General features: G+C 37.6%; 1 protein-coding gene and 1 long non-coding RNA gene across 4 annotated transcripts in view; one reads left to right on the top strand and one right to left on the bottom strand.

Moving 5' to 3' along the window:
* The window catches only part of Aff4 (ALF transcription elongation factor 4), a 92,985-nt gene extending 72,533 nt beyond the window's left edge, over nucleotides 1–20,452 (bottom strand). For all 3 annotated transcript variants that reach the window (XM_021733574.3, XM_005335755.5, XM_013363119.4), the window contains exon 1: nucleotides 20,075–20,452. The gene's annotated coding sequence lies outside the window, so the exon portion shown is untranslated. The remainder of the gene's footprint in view (nucleotides 1–20,074) is intronic.
* LOC144377924 (uncharacterized) lies at nucleotides 19,408–23,714 on the top strand. Its single transcript, XR_013439235.1, has 2 exons — nucleotides 19,408–19,521; nucleotides 19,936–23,714. It is a non-coding gene; the product is annotated as an uncharacterized LOC144377924 (long non-coding RNA).
* Nucleotides 23,715–23,953: the final 239 nt, after the last annotated feature.

Here is a 23,953-nt window from a genome sequence, read left to right as displayed (position 1 = left end):
AGAAAATTGAAACCTGAATATCCAGTTTTCCTACTCAGAAAGTAGACTGTCTCCTGAAGTAGATAAACCTTTCTTGGTCCTCAGTAAACGTTTTGGCTAGTCTTACAAATGTAAATAAAGAGAACCCTCCTCTCTCCTCCTACACATTTTTAAAAAGAAATATATATCTCAATCGTCCAGTTTTTCCCATTATACAATTAATTCTTGCTGTATGTTCAAAAACTACTGAGAAAAGTATAGTAGTGTGTGCCAGTCCCAAGTCCCAGGGACGCAGCAGGATCACTAGAGCCCAAGAGTTTCTGGCCAATCTGGGCAATGTAGCTAGATCCTATCTCAAAAAACAAACACAAACAAACAAACTCTACTATGGTTAAATATAAAGCAGAAAAAAGGATCAAATTTTCGCTCCCTCCAAATAAACTATTAACAACGTGAAGAGAAATATAATCATACACGTTTTTGTATAGTTTCTATTTTTGTTTCTGTTTTGACAAAGGTTTTCAATATACTATTGCCCAGGCCAATCCAGAATTCCTGAGCTCAAGTGATCCTTCTTCTGCCTTGGCTTCCTCAATACCTGGGTCTACAGGTATGCGCCAGTGCACTTGGTTCACATGTTTTAAATGTTGTAGAGATTATTTCACATATTAAGTCTTATTTCATTTAATAAACAACAAAAATTCCTCACTGATACACATAATGCTCCTCTCATACTTTTAATGACTGTTAGTATATATTTAATCAGATACCACCTCATAGATAATTGGGTTGTATCCAGAATCTAGTAATACAAATACCATAATGAATGCCCATAAGAGCACACTCTATTTTACCTTGGGATAAATTCCTATATGTGGAATTGCTGAGTCAAGAGTATATGTTATACCATTTTATCAATGAATTAACCATCCCATTAATAGGGTTTAAAATTGCCCTTTAACCATATCATTTTCAATGGAAGTATAATGAGCCTTAAAATTGTACCAAAGGAGGGAGGTATAAAAAAAAAAAACTAGTGTCATCTGCTTATTTCATTTATTCAACAAATATATGAGCTTAACTAGAATTGCTGGGCACCTGCCAGGAGATAAGATAAAATGACAAATGACACACAGAAGTTGCTTAACTTTACAAGAGTCAACTGCATTCCACTGAATTTCTCTGATAAGAGGTTTGAGGGCATTAGCCTTTCCACATGTGACCTAGCTGTTTGTATTTCTTCTTTTGTGAATCATCTATTCAAGTTGTCTGTCCATGAAAAATGAAAGTGATAACTATGCTTTTCCAACTTGTATCTCAACTGAGAAAACACAACATAAGATTCAGATTAAACACTATATTAAACTGTGTATCCTAACTCTACTGATTTTCAAGTCCCCTCAGGGGCCTCCTTGTCCTCCAGGCTTACTCCCAAACTCTACCCTCAGGCCATTCCTAAACTTTCTTCAATCTCTGCATATTAAGATAACAAATCTCCCTGCAGTTGTCATAAAGTGTCAATACTTTCTCCAAGCCTCTTATTTGTTTCTGAATATTTTCTTTCCCTTCATCTAGATTTATACCTGTTTATAGTCCCTGGAGTTGCTTTTAATTTCTGTGAGGTATCTATAAAATCTCAGTAAATAAATTTAAATTTCTATACTACAGACTCTGTGCTATCTATGTCTTTGTTTCTGTTATCTAGCCAGGTAGAGTGCCTTATCTGAAGTGTTTCAGATACTGGAATTTTTCCAGTTTTGGAATCTTTACATAGACTTTGCCAGGTGAACATTCCTAATCTGAAAAACTAAAATGCTCCAAAATCCAAACACTATCCCAATCCATATCAGATTTCAGATTAGAAATACTTAACCTGTATCCTAAGAAACTCAAATTGAGTCTATACAACATGGGATTTGGGTACTAAAGGAAGGAAAGGGCTGGCTTTGGCAGGCAGCCTCCACAACCTAGTGTAGTTAGGTCACTTTTAACAAGATTCCCACTAGATGCTTGAAACCAGATAGTACGTGAACCCTACATACACAGTTTTTCCCACAAATACAAATCCATGATAAAAATTTAATTCAGAAGGCTGAGGACATAGCTCAGTTGGTGGAGTGATTGCCTTGCATGCATGCACAAGGCCCTGGGTTCGATCTCAAGCACCACAAAAGAAAAAAAATTTAATTCATAAATTAGGTACAGTAAGAGACTGTCAATAATAGCTAATAATAAAAGAGGGCTGGGGTTATGGCTCAGCCGTAGAGTGCTTGCCTTGCATGTGTAAGGCCCTTGGTTTGATCCTTAGCATCACTTAAATAAATAAATAGTTATTGTGTATAATTACCAATGAATGAGAATATCAAGGCAAACCTTAGTTTTGAAAACTTAGTGAGACCCTATCTCAAAATTTTAAAAAATTTTAGGGCTGGGGATGTGGCTCAAGCAGTAGCGCGCTCGCCTGGCATGCGTGCGGCCCGGGTTCGATCCTCAGCACCACATACAAACAAAGATGTTGTGCCTGCCGAAAACTAAAAAATAAATATTAAAAATTCTCTCTCTCTCTCTCTCTTCTCTCTCACTCTCTCTTAAAAAAAAATAAAAATAAAAATAAAATAAATAAATAAATAAATTTTAAAAGTCACATGGTATGAAAAATAAATAAATAAGTACCAGAATGTAGCTTAGTGGTAGAGTACCACTGCATTCAATTCTAGCTAATGTTTTCTAGTGCAACATGTTATAACAAATTTAATGCTTTTTCCATCTTAACTAAGCCCCTTTCATGCACTCAAACAGTAAGTTTGGCACTTAGAGATGTAATAACAAAAGTAACAAATTTCTTTTCCTTCTTCACAATTTCTCAGATTTGTTCTTACCATAGATCTTGAGAACTTTTACATTTTAATTCAAGGAACCACTTAATGGCTAACAATATAGAGCCACTAATAAGTAAACTAAGGGTTGCTTGAACACAAACATTGTAATACCACAACAGTTGATCTGATAACTGAGACAGTCTAAATGACAAACAGGAGGGTAGCATATACAATGTAGATATGCTAGACAATGGGATGATTCATGTCCCACCTCAAATGGAGCAGGAAGGTGTGATTTCACAATAATATTAAAAAGACTATTCAATTTTAAGTGAATAAATTATTTCCAGAATTTTATTTAATATTTTCATATCCTAATCAACCACAGGTAACTAACTGAGGGTTGAATGCAGGTAATTGAAAGCATGGAAAACAAAACCACAGATAAGAGGAAACTAGAGTGTTATAATTCTCATCCATCTTCTACTAGCAACTCCATCCTAGTCAAACTGCATTTACAAATTAGGAAGAGAGGCTACTTCTCAGTCGAAAGAAAGAAAGAAAGAAAGAAAGAGAGGAAGGAAGGAAGACAGGAAGGAAGGAAGGGAGGAAGGGATAGATAAAGAAAGAAAGAGAAAGGAAAGGAGAAGAGAAGAAAAGAATTAAGTATTAATCTCAGCCAGGAATGGTGGTGCATGCCTGTAATCCCAGTGATTTGGGAGGCCAAGTTTAAAGCCAGCCTCAGCAATTTAGCAAGTTCTTAAGCAAAAATCTGTCAAATTTTAAATTTGTTTCAATCACTCAACAAACTAGGAAAAAAACTTCTCCAATCTAATAAGGGGCATTTACAAAAAACCCACAGCTCACATCACATTTGATGGTAAGGGTAAATAGTTTCCCTGAAGATCAAGATGCCTGTTTTTATTGCTTCTATTCAAAACTGTACTGGAGGTTCCTGCGACAGGAATTAGGCAAGAAAAAGAAATTAAAAGGCATCCATACTTGAAAGCAAGAAGTAAAATAATGATCATGTATGTTGAAAAATCCAAAGAATCCACTAAATTATCAAGTTCAGCAGGTTGAAGAAAAGAGGGTCAACAACAACAAACATCTTCTGCATTTTTATACAGCAGCAATAAACAAACCAAAAATGAAATTCCACTTATGTGAAAAAACAATTTCACTTGTAATATCATCAAAAGGAATAAAATACTTAGGAATAAATTTATTGATAAGTATTTTATTGCAAACTACAAAACACTGTACAAACTACAAAACATTATTCGAAGAAATTAAAGGAACACCTAAACAAAATGGAAAGTCAGCCTATGTTCATGGACTGAAAGATTTAATATTAAGAGGCAATAACTCACCAAAGTGATCCACAAATGCAACCATAATCTCTATAAACATCCCAGCTGGCTGGGCACAATGGCGCACACCTGTAACACCAACAGCTTGGAAGGCTGAGGCAGGAGGATCAGGAGTTCAAAGCCAGCCTCAGCAAAATTGAAGCAATAAGCAACTCAGTAAGACCTTGTCTCTAAACAAAATACAAAATGTGGCTGGGGATGTGGCTTACTGGTTGAATGCCCCTGAGGTTCAATCCCTGGTCCCCAAAAATAGAAAATCCCAGCTGACTCTTCATAGAAACTGACAAGCTGATCTTAAAATTCATAGGTATTCTGGATCAAAATACCAAGACTAGCCAAAATAATCTTGCACAACAACAAACTTGGAAAAGTGCACACTTTGCAATTTCAAAATGTACAACAAACATATAGGTCAATAAAATATTTCAGAAAGATTACTAACATACAGAATTGATTTTCCACAACACAAGAGTGCTACTAAACAATTTTAAAATGAGCAAAGAACTTGAATAAACATGTTTTATTTATTTATTTATTTGCAGTGCTGGTGACAGAATCCAGGACCCACAGCATGCTAAGGCAAGCACTCTACCAAAGAGCTATATCCCCAGGCTGATGTGAATTAATATTCCTTCAAAGAAAATATACAAATAGCCAAAATAAACATATGAAAAGATGCTCAATTCATTAGTCACTAGGGAAATACAAATCAAAAACCACAGTGAGATACTTCATACCCATTAAGACACTTATTTAAAAAAAAAAAAAATCTAGCTGGGCTGGTGCATGCCTGTAATCACAGCAGTTTGGGAAAGAGGATCACAGAGGACTCACTGGCACACGCCTGTAATCCTGGCAGCTTAAGAGGCTGAGGCAGGAGGATCTCAAGTTCAAAGTCAGCCTCAGCAAAAACAAAGTACTAAGCAACTCAATGAGACCCTGTCTCTAAATAAAATACAAAATAAGTCTGGAAATGTAGCTCAGTGAATGAATGCCCCTGAGTTCAATCACCGGTACCAAATAAATACCAATCAATTTTTAAAAATAAATAAATAAATAAATCCAGAAAATAACAAGTGTTGGCAAACAGAACATTTGTGTACTGCTGGTGGGAACACAGAAAACTGGTGGTTCCTTTAAAACTTTAACACAGAATTACCATATGAAACAGCAATTTTACTCCCAGGCATATACCCCAATCAATCAAAAGTAAGGACTCAGATCCTGTACACCAATGTTTGTATCAACATTATTCACAATGCTAAAAGATGGAAACAACCCCAGTGTTCACTAATAGATAAATGATTAAGAAAAATATGGCATATACACATAATAGAATACTATTTGGTCATAAAAAGGAATGAAATACTGATACACTCAACAACATGAATGTCCTTGAAAACACTGGGCTATGCCAAGTAAACTAGACACTAAAGGACACACTGTATAATTCCACTTAATACAGGCCTTGGAATGGGCAAATACATAGAAACAGAAGGAAGAAAAGAAACAGGGGCAATGGGAAATAACAATATTGTGTACTATTTGTAAGAATTTGTTTTGTATGATAAAGAACTAAAAATAGGGGCTTGGGAGCTAGAGTTGTAGCTCAGCAGTAGAGCACTCGACTAGCACATGCAAGGCAATGGGTTTACTCCTCAGCACTACATAAAAATAAATAAATAAAATAAAGGTATTATGTCCAACTACAACTTAAAAATATATAGATTTAAAAAAAAGAATTAGGGGCTGGGGGGGTGTGGTTTAGTGGCAGAATGCTTGCCTAGCATGTGTGAGGCAGGAGTTCAATCCTCAGTGTCATATAAAGATAAACAAATAAAGATATTATGTCCATCTACAACTAAAAAAAAAGAACTAGAAATAGTGGGGATAATTGCACAAAATGCCACTGAATTGTACATGTAAAGTGACTAAAATGGCATATTTTATGCTATGTATATTTTACCATAATAAAAAAAGTCAGCATAGTAAAAATAAAAATTTAAATATGCATTTCAATTAATTAGAAACTCATCTTCTACAGTTTTTATAAACACTAGTATTAGTTTTAAGACTTTTTAAAATTTTAAGTTTTAAAATTTTTAAAATAGGTGCACAGAATCTATTACAATGTTTCTTTTTTCCCCCCTCAATTACTGTCTTATAAATTATCCTACTAGAAAATGGGGCCATTCCACTAACACACTATTTGAGTGATTTAAACTCCAGAAGTCAAAATGAGACTTGAGCCAAGATTTCAAGTATTTTTAAACTCAGTATATTACAACTGCTACTCAATTATAACTTTACCACAACACTGCATTAAAGCCTCATGAGTACAGGAACCCCTGTGTGCCTCATTTGTCAGGAGTTTTCTACCCATGAGGGCCTGAAGAGATCGCATCCTACAAGGGAGGAGAACAAAGGTTGCACACCTAGAGATCAAATGCAAATCAACAAAACATCAAGTTCCAAGATGATGCTTCATAGAGAGATTCTTCCCAAAAGTTAGTTAAGATATACACATATATATCATGACTAACATATATACCATGACTATGATGTGATATATATGATATATGTCTTATTTATTTCCCCCATCCCCAGTGCTGGAGATCCAACTCAGAACTTCACACATGATAGGCAAGCACTCTCCAATCATGCTACACTGCCAGTTCTTACTCTTCAGATTTAAAATAATGTAGTGAAAAATATGAAAGATAACAATTCCATATTGTTTTTGCTTTCTTAATCACAACATTTTTATATTTATTTTTTAGTTGTAGTTGGACACAATACCTTTATTTTATTTATTTTTATGTGGTGTGATCAAACCCAGGGCCTCACACATGTTAGGCAAGTGCTCTACCACTGAGCCACAACCCCAGCCTCATTATATATATATATATATATATATATATATATATATATTTTTTTTTTTTTTTTTTTTTTTTGGTGCTGGGGATTAAACCCAGGGGCACTTAACCACTGACCCATATACCAGCCCTTTTTATATTTTATTTAGGGTCTCGCTGAGTTGCTTAGGCCCTTGTTAAATTAATGAGGCTGGCTTTGAACTTGTAATCCTCCTGCCTCAGCCTCAAGAGCTGCTGGGATTACAGGCATGTACCACACCATGCCACACTCTTAATCACATTTTATGTATCATCTGAATTTCACTATCCTGTTTCATAAACTAGGTCCTGCAAACTTCCCAGAAGTTGAACAATCTCTCTTGGTGAATGTTCCTTCCTATCCTGCAAAAGTAGTTCATGGAGTCTTCTGACTTTCTGCAATCCTAAATTCCATTCCACAAATGATCTTGACCAAGATAAAGAAAAGGAATATTAAAAATCAGAGACAGTCTTAAAATCAACCATCAACTCTCAAACCATCAGCATTTATACCTGTTCTTTCTTCCAGGTTACAAAGGAAAAAATATTTCTTCCTATCAAAGAACAATTATCGTTGGGCAAAGTGGCACAGGCCTGAAATTCCAGAAACCTGGAAGGCTGAAGCAGGAAGATTGTGAGTATGGGGCCAGCATCAGCAATTTAGTGAGACCTGTCTTAGAATAAAAAAGGAGAAGGAAAGAAGGAAGAAATGAAAAAAGAGAGAGAGAGAAGTGGGGGTCCCATGAAAACAGAAGAGAGATCAGCAGAGTAGAAGGGGACTGAGGGGTAGGGAGGAGGCAAGGGAAAAAGAGAAGAATGGTAAAATGAATCCAAACTTTCCTAGGTACATGTATGACTATACCACAGTGAATCTCACCTTTATGTGTTGACAAGATACTAAAAAAAAAAAAAAAAAAAAAATACAAATAAACAAAAGATGAGTAGAGTAAAAGAAAGGAACAGGAGAAAAAGGAGGAGGGAAGGGAAAGGGGATGAAAAAAACCAAAACAAAATAAAATGAGCCTTGGGCTGGGAATGTGGCTCAAGCGGTAGCGCGCTCGCCTGCCATGCGTGCGGCCCGGGTTCGATCCTCAGCACCACATACCAACAAAAATGTTGTGTCCGCCGAGAACTAAAAAATAAATATTTAAAATTCTCTCTCTCTTTCTCCTCTCTCACTCTCTCTTTAAAAATAAATAAATAAATAAATAAAATGAGCCAGAGATGTACCTCAATGGTAGAGTGCCTGAACCCCAGTACCTGAAACAAAAACAATAATAAACCAAAATTATTCCCTTTTTCTGAATCTTTATCAATATAGCCTTCTCTCTGGCAAATTCAACTTGTCCCTCTTCAATTAACTCTTTGAATCCTTTCCACCAACATTCAAACATATTCTTCTGGAAAGAGACAGAGAGACAGAAAGGCAGGCAGGCAGGCACACAGGGAGCAAGCTAAGACCCTACATTCTATCCTCAGCATCAAAAAAAGTCCCATTGAGGGCTGGGGTTGTGGCTCAGTGGCAGAGTGCTTGCCTGGGATGTGTAAGGCACTGGGTTCGATCCTCAGCACCACATAAAAATAAAGATATTGTGTCCAACTATAACTAAAAAATAAAAAAAAATTTTAAAAGTCCCATTGATCCCATATCTCTACCCTTTCTCCTCTATTTTCCTTCAAAGAGGGAGAGAATGGTTCAAAGTTAAATTTTTGTTTCCTTTTTTAAATAATAATCTTTTGACTCAGTTTCTTAAATACAAATATCTAAAATATTAATCTTAAATACAAATATCTAAAATATTAATCTTAAATACAAATATCTAAAATATTAATCTTAAATACAAATATCTAAAATTCAAAAAGGTTATCTTTAGTTTCTGTAATTACATATGGATAATTTCTTTTATACCTTTATAATAAACAAATCTAATAAAGACATTCTTCTGCTTAAAAATCACCAATAAGCTAGTTGCAGAGGTGCATACCTGTAATACCAGATGCAAGAAAAGTTGAGGCAGATGATCACAAGTCTGAGACAATGTCTCAAAATTTAAAAGAAAAAAAAAAGTAAGAAAAAAAGGACTGGAGATATAGCTTAGTGGAAGAGTGCCCCTGGGTTCAATTCCCAGTATGGCAAATAAATAAGAAAGCATGGGTACAATACCAGTACCACAAATAAACAAACTGTAACTCCAAGCTCTATAGAAAAATCTAAGTCCAAAATCCTCATCCCAGGATTTAAAACTGTCCATACTTCAATTCTTTTTTTTTTTAAAGAGAGAGAGAGAGAGAGAGAGAGAGAGAGAGAGAGAGAGAGAGAGAGAGAGAATTTTTTAATATCTATTTTTTAGTTAAGGGCGGACACAACATCTTTGTTTGTACGTGGTGCTGAGGATCGAACCCGGGCCACACGCATGCCAGGCGAGCGTGCTACCGCTTGAGCCATATCCCCAGCCCAATACTTCAATTCTTTATTTTTTTAAATTGTAGATGGACACAATACCTTTATTTTTTTATTTATTTTTTACGTGGTGCCAAGGATTAAACCCAGTGAGTGCTTCACACATGCTAGGAAAGCGCTCATCCACTGAGCTATAACTGCAGCCCCATACTTCAATTCTTACCTACTTTGATAGTCTTCAAGCTTTATAAGTCTGAAAATAGCCTACCTACATTCAGATCCAAGCCTTTACTTAAATCCCTCTACCTAGAATGTCCTCCTTTTTTCCTACTTCTAAATACATCTATTTCAAAGTTCACAACTTATCCCACTTCCTCCAAGAAACATTCCAAAATTTCTCTGCCACTAAAATTCCTCATTTCTCAAAGCTTTTTTTTTTTTTTTTTTTTTTTGGTATTTCATTTGACATTTAACACTTGCTTTACATTAGGGTTACTGTATTTACTGTTATTCTACCTTTACTCCCTACCCACTCCCATATTATAAACTTCTGAAGAGCAATACAGCTGTCATTCAACTTGACCCCTTTGCCTCCAGTCCTTAACACAATTATTGACATACAACTGATATTCAAAAAGCTTTTATAAAGGTCACAACTGTAGTGTTACTGCCTCAAGAGCCAAATTAAGCCATCAAGCAGGTACAGTGAGTGGCACATGCCTATAATCGCAATGCTAACTTGCTAAGGCTGGCCTCAAACTTATAATCTTCCTGTCTCAGCCTCTCCAGTCAATAGGATTATGAACTGTTGTTTTTAAAGTAAGTTTTACCTAAAATAAGAATAACAGATGTACCAAAAAAAATGTATAGAAAACATCTATTTCTATTTCTACCTAAGCCCTATGCTCTCAAATATTCACCAAACGAATAAAATCTGTGTCTTTAGAATTTATTACATAAGATAAAATAGTACTAATTAGAACAATAAAAAGATAAAATGGTTAACACAACTACTAAGCTAGTGTACGTGTACATACTGTGCCAGACACTACTCTAGGGCTAAAGATAAAAGAAATCAAAATACCTTTCATCTCTAAGATTTGGTTGCAGTTAGCTGGACTAGAAAAAGTAACAAGAGGGAAGGGGGGGGCGTGTTCTAGACAGAGAAAACATGTGCACAAACCAGAAGAGGAGAGAGCAGGGCAAGGAAAGGAGGTGGATCAATGCAATGGGGAAACAGGGTTGATGGTAGGATGCAAAACAAAGGATATGACTGGAAAGATACATGGGACTGAACTAGACCTGAGAGTTTGTTTCTTAAATCCAAAAGATAAGGACACTATTTCAATGAAAGTGAAATTTCCCACAACCTGAGGGCTGACCTCAATTTATTTTACTATTATGTAAATAAAACAGTAGAAAAAAAAATTAGGTATAAATTCATTCACAGCTCTGATGTAACTGTAAAACTAAAATAATTTTAAAAATCAAATGCAGGGCTGGGGTTGTAGCTCAGCTATGGTGTGCTGCCTAGCGCATGTGAGATCCTGGGTTCAATCCTCAGCAACACACACACACACACACACACACAAATAAATAAATAAATAGTATTTGTCCAACTACAACTGAAAAATAAACATATAATAACATTTTTTTAATCAAATGTAAAACAAAATGTTAAAATAACTTTAAAAATTACCTCAACAATAAAAAACAAAAAGGGCTGGTGATATAGATATAGCTCAATGGTAAAGCACCCTGGATTCAATCCCCAGTGTCAAGAACAAACAAAGGAAACAATGACAATTTGCAGGTTTCTGGAAAAAGTGATGGTAGCAACAGAATTCCCCAGACAAAAAAAAAAGAGAGAGAGAGAGAAAGAGCGCGCGCGCAGAATATAGGGTGGTGGTGGTAAAGGACTGAGAAGTAGAGGACAGAAGAGCAGTTAATCTGTACATGCTGAATGCTTACAGGGATTATGTGATCAGCTTCTAGCCTCATCTCATCCCCAGATTTTCTGCTGTTTTTGTTGTTTGGAAGCACTGGGGCCAATCCCAGGGCCTTCTAAGTTCTATGTTAACACTCTACAACTGAGCTTTCCCCCATTCACATAACTGTACTAAGAGCAGACAAGTTACAATCTACTCTGTAGTATGACCCACCTTCAGGGTACAGCTGACAGGTGGCATTTGAATGCCCAACTAAACTAGGCCAGTGCCAAGATGCCACCTATTTTATATACTATTTAAATAATAATACAGGGTTGTAGTTGTAGCTCAGTGGTAGAGCTCTTGCCTAGCAAGTCTGAGGCCCTGGGTTCAATCCTCAGCACCACATAAAAATAATAAAATAGCGACTGGGGTTGTAGCTCAGTGGTAGAGCACTTGCCTCGCATGTGTGAGGTACTGGGTTCAATTCTCAGCACCACATATAAATAAACAAATAAAATAAATGTCAATTGACAATAATTTTAAAAATTTTTAAATAGTAATAAATAAAGGTACTGTGTCCATCTACAACTAAAGATAATAATTATATAGCCTATTAAGTAGTATAATATATATGTATACATATCATACCACATATGGTACATCATATGTAACATTACATTTTACATATATAATGCTTTTTATGCAGGTATATATGTTTTATACACATCATAAATTTTTATTTTCCTGTGTGTGTGTATGTGTGTATTCTACAAACAAAAACCCTAACAGGACCTTGTAGTTACTATTTAATCTTTTGTTTTATTTATTTACTTACTTAAAATTTGAGAGAGAGAATATTTTAATATTTATATTTTTAGTTTTCGGCGGACACAACATCTTTGTTTGTATGTGGTGCTGAGGATCGAACCCGGGCCGCATGCATGCCAGGCGAGCGCGCTATCGTTGAGCCACATCCTCAGCCCTATTTATTTATTTTTATGTGATGCTGAGGATCGAACCCAGGGTCTTGCACATGCTAAGCAAGCGCTCTACCACTGAGCCACAACCCCAGCCCCTACTATTTAATCTCAAAACAATTCTCAGATTTAGGTGTCCAATAAGGAAATGTTAATCCAAGAGTCAACAAACTTTTGGGGGGATAAAGTGGAACAGGGTTTATTGGTAATTGAACCCAGGCTCTTGCATGTGAGCATTCTACTAGTGAAATACATCCCCAGCCCTTTTTATGATTTTTTTTTTTTAATTTTAGGTGGACACAACATCTTTATTTTTTTATTTTTATGTGGTGCTGAGAAACGAACCCAATGTCTCATGCAAACCAGGCGAGTGCACTACCACTTGAGCCACATCCCCAGCCCCCTTTTTATGATTATGAGACACGATTTCATTAAGTTGTCCAGTCTGGCTTTAAACCAGTCTTCCTAACTCAGCTTCCCAAGTAGCTGGGATTACAGGTATGTACGATGCCACTCAGCTGTCACCTAAATATTTAGGAGCAGATAGTAAATATTTTAGGCTTGGCAAACCATATACTCACATTCAACTTTGCCATTTTAGCAGCAAAAACAGCCACAGACAATACATAAGCAAATGGGTATATAGTATTCTGATGGAACTTTATATATGGACACTAAAATTTGAGTTTCCTATAATATTCTCTAGACAAAAAAAAAATTCTTTTGATTTTTTCCCTCACTATTTACACCTGTATTAGCTCATAGGCCATATAAAACAAGTTGTATTGAGTCTGTTGACCATAGTTTGCTGTGCTGACCCTGTACTAAGGCAAAGTAGAATTGTCCTCCCCTAAAACTCCTTCCAAAATATCCTCCAAGTGTTAATCTTAGTGTCAGACAAAAGACTAGGGCAATCTCCCAGTGGGCAGAACTGAAAACCTTCATTTGGCTTCCATTTGCAAACAAGTGAGACTACACATGAATTTCCTAGTTCTATCAAATCACCTTATGCCATGTTTGTCCAGAAAAATAAGGAATACAGTTTAAGATACTAATATGTTCTTCTCCCTTATAAGAATTTACTTATATTCCTCCCACTACTCTCTAAATCTGTTATGTTAGAGATAATAATATTTAGTATTTAGCCCATAGTTTTCAGATTTGTAAAATTAACAGAGGACATTGCCTTTGAAATCCGAATTTAGAGAGCTGGGGATACAGCTCAGTTGGTAGAGTGCTTGCCTTGCATATAGAAGGCCCTGGGTTCAATTCCCAGCACCACCAAAAAAAAAAAAAAAAAAAAAATCAGTATTTAGAGAAAAGTGACCTCTATATGTACTAGATATGAATTTGGGTTATCTCCCATAGATAAAAAGGAGGGTGTCTACTGATGCATAGTTAAATTATGTTAATAAAAATATCTTAAATATATGTATGGGAAAAAGTAGGACTACATATATACACTAAGTAGCCACAGTGTAAATGGAGTGTATAACTGTTTTTCAGAATGTCCTTTACTCAATTTCTTCCTATGATGTTTCCAATGTAGCCCCCTAACAAGCATTGATGGTCCATCAATGAACATAAAATTTAATGATTCCTTTTCCTAGGATTTGGGACTGAGATGTCAGTCAGTCTTTGATGGCAAAAGATATAAAATTTTATTTTTTATTTTTTTAAATATAAGGTTTATTTTTTTATTAAAGAGAGAGGGAGAGAGGGAGAGAGATTTTTTGTAATATTTTTCAGTTATCGGCGGACACAACATCTTTGTTTGTATGTGGTGCTGAGGATCGAACCCCGGCCGCACGCACGCCAGGCGAGCGCGCTACTGCTTGAGCTACATCCCCAGTCCCAAGATACAAAATTTTAAACCCAGAAGATAATTAACAGATATTAAAATTGGTCTGTAGCAAGAGAGATGTGAACACTTTGCATCTTAGATGAGAGAGAAAGCGATAACACCCTGACCACATTTTAAGACCTTGGACATATCTGTTCCTCAGTTCTAACTGGCTTGTCATCTTTCTTAGAATTCATGGAATATATTAAGTGATTTGAAAGAATAAAGAAGAATTCATACCCAGTATGTTCCTATTATGTGTCAATCTCCTAACTAAAACAAAGTGCCTACTAGACAATCTAAGGGGAGTACTCAGTCAGATGAAAGAGTTTTGGTGCTCACAAATCACTCAGTAGCTATTGTAGTATGGATCTGCAATGTCCCCCAAAGAATTATGTGCTAAAAGTCTTGGTCCCTAGCGTGTGGTGCTACTGGTAGGTAGTAGAACATTTAGGTAGTGGGGCCTAGTGAAAAGAAGTTGAATCACTAAGGGCATGTCCTTGTAGGGGATACTGAGACCCTGACCCTGGCCCCATCCTCTCTCTTTCTCTTTGCTTCCTGGCCACAAGATGGGCAAGTTTCCTCCATTATGGTGTACTGTCTCACCACCAACCCAAAAGCAACAGGGTCCAGTGAACACAGACTGAAACCATATGCCAAAATACATACTTCCTACTTTTAAATTGTTTATCTCACCTGAGATATTTTTGTCACAGCAACAAAAAACTGACACAGTATCTAAAGAAACAGAAATGAATAAGATCAATTCAGAATAATAAAGAAAAATCTAAGGCTAAAATCCAGAACTACCAATTTAAAGGAGTTATCAGAGAATTATGAGACTGCAAAGGAAAAACAGCCAGTAGAAAAGCAGGCAAGAAAGCAGCAGAATCTCAAAGTCAAGGATAAAAACAATATCAATGAGGTTAGTAACATCAAGTATAGAAAAAAGAAAAGAACTAAGCAATGACCACACAATTTCACAATATGGAAGTTAGGGTGGCCTTGGCAAGAGCAATATCATTGGCATGATGAAATAAGAAGCCAGGCTGAAGATTTAAGAATGAATAAGAGTGCACAAACACTACTCAACAAATATTCTTGCCATTAAAAGAAAAATTCAGGGGGGTGGGGATGTGGCTCAAGCGGTAGCACACTCGCCTGGCATGCGTGCAGCCCGGGTTCGATCCTCAGCACCACATACCAACAAAGATGTTGTGTCCGCCGAGAACTTAAATAAATAAATAAATAAATATTAAAAAAAAAAAAATTCAGGCCTGAATCAAATCAAGCTTCTAGATGTAACTAATGATTTATTGGAAATACAAAGAACAAAAGAACATATTACACAAAACCACAGGGAAGCAATCAGCACAATCCAGAATCTGAAATCACACAGGGCAAAGACCTGGTTTCTTCAATACAGCCAAAAAAAAAAAAAAAACACCTATAAACTTAAAAAAAAGAAAGGGTTGAGATGCATACAAGCTCAATGTAATGTACAGATCTTATTTGGATTTTTTTTTTTTTTTGTACCGGGGATTAAACCCAAGGGTGCGTAACCACTGAGCCCCATCCTCAGCCCTTTTTGTATTTTATTTAGAGACACAGTCTCAATGAGTTGTTTAGCACCTCGCTCTTACTGAGGCTGGCTTTGAACCCACAATCCTCCTGCCTCAGCCTACTGAGCCACTGGAATTACAGGGATGTGCCACCATGCCTGGCAAGTATGTTAATTTATTACCATATGATTATTGCTTTAATCCTTACCTTTTAGATACATAATTAAATATAACACAAGCCTATCTTTTATTAATAATTATTTCCTGACACATTGTGCTCTGTGTCACCCAGCAAGTTATAATCCCATAGGAGCTGCATAACAAATAAGATTCAAAGTGATACAGGGATTCAAAGCAAGTAGATCACAATTGGAGTAGGATGCCGAATCAAGGGCTAGGGCTGTGGCTCAATGGTAGAGCACTTATCTAGCATGTGTGAGGCACTAGTACATCAGCACCACATAAAAATAAATAATTAAAATAAGAGTATTGTGTTCATTTACAACTAAATTTTTTTTTAACTCAAGCAAAATTTTCAGAAGGTGATTATACAAAGCATCAGGCCTTACAAAATGATGAAATTTCATCAGGTAGAAAATGAGAAAGGAAAAATGATATATCCATTGAAAGAAATGAAAGAAACTGCACATAAGTGAGAAGATCTGTCTACACAGAATACTCACTTCACCATAAAACTGTCCCTCTTCCCTAAGGATGATATGAAAAGGAAAAGTCAAAGTGAAAAGTCATAACTCACTAGGCAACTCCAAACTGACAAAATGGTGGGAGAATCATTTAGACCCAAAGCAGCCTCAGGACAGATCATTATAATCCCTGGGTAACCAAACCAGACTGGTTTTCCAGGGCAACCTATTCTAGTCAGCCCCTGATTTTTTCTTCTCCTCATGGAAACTTGGGAGAAGAATACATGAAGTTCTCCCACCTCTCCCAGGAAATGATTATCAAAATAATTAGCTTAAGGGGGCTGAGACTGGGGCTCAGCAGTAGTGTACATGCCTGGCATGTGTGAGGCACTGGGTTCGATTCTCAGCACCACATATAAATAAATAAAATAAAGGTCTATCAACAACTAAAAAAATAAAACTAAAAAATTAAAAATAAATAAAAAGCTTAAAATAGTACCCACTAATAAGTTGTGTCTACCTGCCTAAAGCCACTACCAAGAAAGATAAAGTTACAAGAAATGCCTTCCCTTAGAACATTCTTCATGTTACAGATTTTTTAAATATACAGCTGATGAAGCAGGTACATCTTAAATAAGACTTTTACCCCCTTCAAAAACAGAATAAGTAATCTCAACATTAAAATTCTTTGAAATATTTTGGAACTAAATTTAGTGGCACTAATTTTTCTATGTGCCAATACCATTAAAATTCTCAGGTATGATGCCAGTGAAAATGAACATCAAGACAAAAACAAATGCTGATGATCAGCCAAAAGTTAACATTTGGAATTTCTATCACTGCTCTCCCTTCATGTACCATAGAGCACTGCTTCAAATAAGATGGACAAGTATAGAGTTAGAACAAGTGGGGGTGCTTTTCTTAAACTAAAGGAAAAAGCAACAAGGTAAACAGGTCACATCAGCTTTAAAACAATCTTTAGTCACTAACTACATCTTATTTCATGATAACTGAAGACTGGCATACACCAAATCAAATATAATTGTTCCAACTTATCAGAGGAAATAAGAAAAAGAGAGAATAATGAGGATTGGAAAAAAGATGGGAAACCCTTACATTATATAGGAAAGTTTTTATATAAGTTATCTGTAAAACAGAGTCAACACAAAAATAAAACCTAAGTCTTCAATTTTTAAGATATACACTGCACTACTGGATCACTGTGTGCTCTTCTACTTAAAAACGCCTCTTTGAGCTGGACACAGTGGCACATGCCTGTAATTCCAGCAACTTGGGAAGCTGATACAGGAGGATTGCCAGTTCAAACTCAGCCTCAGCAACTCAGTAAGACCCTAATAACTCAGTGAGACCTTGTCTCTAATAAAATATAAAAAAGCCTGGGGACATGGGTCAGTGGTTAAGTGCCTTGGGGTTCAATTCCCAGTACAAAAAAAAAAAAAGACCCACAAAACTCTTTGATTTTGGATTCCATTCTAAACTAGTAGATGGTCACAAAAGAAGAAATGCCTGCTTTCTTTGTTCCTCAGTTACACATAAAACCATGACATTTACCTTACCCCTCCAAAAAAGGTAAGATAGATAACTTTTAAAAGGCTTCAACTTCTATTTTCCACCTTTTGAAGTTGGGATTCATTATTTTCCTTCAAATACTGATCATTTGCTCACAAGGCTTTCTTTAAATTATCTAAATATTAAATAGGATAATTTGATATAACAACAATTCCAAGTTCAAAATATTATCACATTCAAATACAATCTAGTAACTATATAAAATATTAAGAACAATAAAGAATAAATAAGGTACTTGCTCTAAAAACGCTACAACAAACCTGTAAGAAAATCACAATACAAGGTATAATATATTAACTGTTACAAAAGGGATATGATAACTCAAGAACATGGAAAAGGGGATGTAAAGATATGAATGTGAGAATTTGACAAGTAGAAAGTGAATCGGCATGAAAATATTCTCTCTTTAGGAATTCTTAATTACACAGCTTCACCAAAGCACTGTTGGAGTCACCTTTATACCCCCAAATTGTAGACCATGTACCAATTAACACAGCTTTTTTTTTTTTTTTTTTTTTTTTTACCCTCAACGGAAAGGCAAAGGCTTGGTCATTCAAAGACACCATTTGTCCTATATGTCCTCCTCACTTAAAGCAAAATTTTGTCTAAAGTGAAATTTGCCTACTGTTCCTACAAAGCAAACAAAAATCAGCCTGCAAACCACCACAAACTGAATGAAATTATGGATATTAGAAACAAAAGTTCACTGTGAAAGATAATTAAAAATAAATTTGAGACTTTTGTTATTTAGAGACTGAAAAATACAGGGATGAATAAGGAAAAATAAACCTGAGAGACGTGAAGAAGCCAGCTTTGTTGAAAACCAAGTGGCCACTTGCCAATACTTCTTCATGTACATATTACTAAAGATGATTCTAGACAGACTCGGGCCACAAAGACACTTTTATCAAATACCAAATTAAGAAAGTTCTTCTAAGTATTTCAATTTTGATAAGCTAAAGGACAGTTTTAAAAGAGAGAGAGAGAAAGACTTCATAAAGCATTGCAGAATCAATATAGAAACAAAGCTTTGAGTCTATATATGAGTCCTAAAAAAAAACATAGACTTTAACTGTCACACGAACAGCCTATTTTCTGCCTTCTTTATCTTAGATTTCGTCAAGAAAAACACTGGTCACTAGAAAAGGGACTGGCCTTAGTTTAAAATCTCTCTGTGGCCAGCAGGGAAGAAATCACACAATTCTGAATTGCAACTGATAAAACTACAGCAACCCTCAATAGAACTCTTCCTCTTAGTTTGAACTCCATACACACGCATTTCAGATTTGTACTTTCAAGTCGCTATAAATGATGTCGTTTGTGAATGAAAACGCAATAAGGATACTCCCCAAACTCCTATACCCCATGATCCATCCTCAAAGAGTGGAAGGAACAGCAAAGTGGAAGGAACAAAGCACTGACGTCAATTACGAGATTAACCCGAGCACAGGCAGCTGGAGCAAAGGCCTAAACATCAATATCCAAATACAAGCTATAGGGAGACCCAGGTAACAGGCCGATTCAGAAATGGGGAGGGGGTATTCGAATATTACTCCCCCTGTTCCCATTTTTAGTCAATCCCCCTTGCTGGTCAAATACGGAAATTTTTTCTTTTTCTTTCTTTTTTTTTTTTTTTTTGCAGAGGACGGGAGAGAGGGGGAGGTGCGCAGGATCGCGAGAAGGAAAGCGAGAACTAGTTGGGTAATGATAGCCAGAATCTGGGCCTATTTTCTCTTTAACCAGGAATAATCTGAAATTGAGGAGAGTATTAAAAAGGAACGATTCAGACGACAGACTGTCCAAAAGAAGGAATAGATTAAGTAACGAAAGGAGAAACAGCGAAAAGATGGGCTGTGGGAATATTTGCTGAGATTAGGGTTGGCCCTTTTTTTATTATTATTATTTTATTTTTCCTGCGAAAGGGTGGGGAGTGAACGCGAAGATGAGGGGCGAAGCCAGATGAAGCAGCCCGCGCCCAGAGGGTCCCCTCGAGCGCCTGGCGGACTTGGCCTCCCCTCCCCCACGGCCCGGTCTGTCAGTCCGTCAGTCGGCCCTCCTCACCTCCAGTCCCGGCTCCGCTAGGCCCGAACCATCTCCCGGCTGCGGCTGCGGCAGCGGCGACGCCGGGCCTGCACCTTCACCGGACGCGCATTCAGGCCCGCCCAGAGGGCGGCGACAGCCTGCCAAGGGCGAGGGGCTTCGGGCGGCGGAGGTTCCGGAGGCCTCGGAAAGCTAAGGCGGTGGCGACGGCACACCTCACACGGCAAAGAGAGAGGGCCCGCCCCGCTCCATGACGGCGGGGCCCAGCCTGGGACGGCTGACTGAGGCGGCGGGGGCGGGCTGACGAAGACCTGGCACCGCGATCCCCGCCCCGTCCGCTGGCGGCGGCGGCGACGGCTCGACTCCCGCAGCCAGGACTGACTGACGCAGCAGCCGTGCGGCCCATGTGACTAGGACCGAGTGGGTGCGGGGCGTCACGTGACGACGATGCGCCCCTCCCGCCGAGAGAGTGGGGGCTGCGGGCCTGTGGCGCCCGAGGCGACGCCCCCGGGTGCTGACGTGCGATACCGTCGGGTCTCACTGCCTCGGGCTGGCCGAGAGCGGGCACAGGTGGTCTAGGCCAGGGCTGCTGGGCACGGCCGCCGCTTGGGCAGGGCCAGGAGGGCAGGACTAGGCCTGCACATCTCCTGCGCGCTGCCCGCTAGTGAGGTTCGGAAGGCGAGGAGAGGCGGTGCCGGGCCGGATCTACCGGTTCTGGGGCTCAGACGAAGGAGCCCCATCTGTCCGCCCGCCCTCGTGGGCATCAGTCTGGCCCAGCCCAGTCCTGGTACCAAGTTCCGCCCTGGACTGTTCTCGAGCCTTCCCGAGTCCTGCTGCCCTCAACAGGTCCCGCAGAAAAGGAATGGATGCAGGGAATTTCTGCTAGAGGTTGAATTGACCCAAAAGCCAACATTTCTCGCCACTGCTATTTTTCTTCAGGATGTCATTCTCTGCACCTCTTAATAACCTGCCAGTCAGGGCAAGTCATGATTTAACTGAGAATGAAGTCATAGTTATAGGCTAGACAGGATTTTAGGGTCTCTTAGGATCCATTATGGTAACTATCCAGATTCTTGTTTATTTGAAAAACACAAAAGTTCATGTCTTTTACCCGCTTTCTTCATTTGAAGGAGCCTCATGAAAGCATCCATAGAAGGGTAATTTCATCTTTAAAATTTCTGGCTGACCATCTAATATTTAACCATCACTTTCTACAAACATATATAAATTATGAAATAAATGCAAAACTCCAACCATATTAGGACAGAATGGAGTGAAAAATAATTGCCTCTTCTATCCCTGCCATTCAATTACTCCATTAGCATTTTCTAATGAATCTTATCCTATATATGTTATAAAAATACATTAAAATACAGCCACATGAAATAGGGATCTAGCTCTCAGTGGTAGTACCCTTGTCTAACATTTATAAGACCCTGGATCTGATCCCCAGCACCCCAAAACAAAAAAACCATGGGATCCTGATTCAAGAAATTTAGAACAAGCCTAAAATATATAGATACTTTTTTTTTTACACAAAAGATAACACACTGTATACACTGTCAGTTCCTTCCTTTCTGCAAAATATCTTGGACACTTCTCTGTATTAGTACATAAAAGATGCCTCTTCCTCATGTATGCTTTCCACTGCAGATATGGTTTAAGCCAATCCTCTACAAGTGGATATTTAGATTGTTGCCATGCCCTTATTACATGTTAAGTTTCAATGAGTAAGCCCATACAGTAGACAATTATAAATATATAATAAACTGGTTGTGGTGGTGCAGGTCTGTAATCCTAGCAGCTCCAGAGGCTGATGCAGGAGGATTGCTGTTCAAAGACAGTCTGAACAATTTAGTGAGGCCCTAAGCAACTCAGTGAGACCTTGTCTCTAAATAAAATACAAAAAAAAAAAGGGCTGGGGAGTGGCTCAGTGGTTAAGTGCCCCTAGGTTCAATCCCAAGTACCAAGAAAAAAAAATTTTGTTTTACATGGCTGGAGATACAGCTCAGTTGATAAGAGTGTTTTCCTTGCATGCACAGGGCCCTGGGTTCAATCCTTGGCACCACAAAGAAAAATAAATTAATATATAATAAATCTTTAAACTGGAATCATTACATCAAAAAAAATTGTTTTGTTTTGATACCAGGAGTTAAACCCAGGGGTGTTTAACCACTGAGCCACATTCCCAGCCCTTTTCACTTTTTATCTTGAAATGGAGTCTCATTAGTTTCTTAGAGTCTGGCTAATTTGCTGAGACTGACCTCCAACTTGTGATCCTACTGGCTCAGCCTCCTGAGCCACTGGGATTATAGGCATGTACCACCATGCCTAGCTACATCAAAAGATATTTTTAATTTTGATAGCTATTGCCAAATTACATAGAAGTTGTGCCAATTTAATTTGCTTTCTTTCAATTTCTAAGAAAATTTAGAAGACTGTATAAGGTGTGGTTAGGGAAGGATGGAGAGTGGCAAAAGAAAAGAACATTTGGGATTATTCTGCAAATAAGAATTTCCTACCCTTTCAGAAAATGTGAGAAAAAAAATGTTATAAAATTATTTCTCAAATTGATTTTGAGGTGATAGGAATGGAGCCCAGGGACTGGAGCATGCTAAGGAAGCACTTGACCACTGAGGCTACACCTTCTGCACCATTTCTCAATGTTTAACATTTTAATACTTTTTTTTTTTTTTAACTTTTTGGTACTGGGAATTTAACCCACTTTTACCACTGAGTTACATCCCCATCCCTTTTTATTTTTTATTTTGAGACTTGCTGAGGACCTCACTAAGTTGCTGAGGCTGGCCAACTTGTGACCCTCTGTCTCAGCCTCCCAAGTTACTGGGGTTGTAAGGTCTGTGCCACCCCTCCTGGCTAATACTCCTATCATTTTTATTTAAGAAGATTCATTCATTTCTTAAAAAGTGAGTTGTCTTTAACTTTATGTTCTAGAACTATGTAAGACTACTATACACAACTGAGAAATAGCAGAAAATCCAACTTAAAACTGTAAAAGAAAAAAATTGTGATTTTTTTTAATATTTATTTATTTTTTAGTTCTCGGCAGACCCAACATCTTTGTTGGTATGTGGTGCTGAGGATCGAACCCGGGCCGCACGCATGCCAGGCAAGCGCGCTACCGCTTGAGCCACATCCCCAGCCCAAATTGTGATTTTTTTATTAACATACAGTATTTTAATTTTTTTTCAATATTTATTTATTTTAGTTTTTGGCAGACACAACATCTTTGTTTGTATGTGGTGCTGAGGATCAAACCTGGGCCACACGCATGCCAGGCGAGCACGCTACCGCTTGAGCCACATCCCCAGCCTCAACATACAGTATTTTAAAGGATTTAATGTCTATTGTTAAGAGTACAAGTTCTTAGTAGAATACTGTTTTTAAATTAGTTTTTTGGAAGTATAATTTCTCTACAGTAAAATTCATTCTTTTTAATGGATTCTATAATCACCACCACAATCAAGATACAGAACATTTGGGGACTAGGGATATGGCTGAGGACTAAAATACTTCCTTAGCGTGCACAAGATGCTGGATTCGATCTCTATCACTGAAAAATGGGAGAGGGAAAAAATAAAAACACTCTTACTTAAATAGTGTATGCATACAAGACATTTCTTTTTTTTCTTTTTTCTTTTTTTTAAAGAGAGAGTGAGAGAGGAGAGAGAGAGACAGAGAGAATTTTTTTTTTAATATTTATTTTTTAGTTCTCGGCGGACACAACATCTTTGTTGGTATGTGGTGCTGAGGATCGAACCCAGGCCGCACGCATGCCAGGCAAGCACGCTACCACTTGAGCCACATCCCCAACCCACAAGACATTTCTATCACCCCAAAACATTGCCTTGTGCCTTCTTATAGTGAATGTTTCATTTC

The sequence above is a fragment of the Ictidomys tridecemlineatus genome, chromosome 1, assembly GCF_052094955.1.
Source record: "Ictidomys tridecemlineatus isolate mIctTri1 chromosome 1, mIctTri1.hap1, whole genome shotgun sequence".
Taxonomy (NCBI): Eukaryota; Metazoa; Chordata; class Mammalia; order Rodentia; family Sciuridae; genus Ictidomys; species Ictidomys tridecemlineatus.
This window is presented reverse-complemented; position numbering and strand designations above follow the sequence as displayed.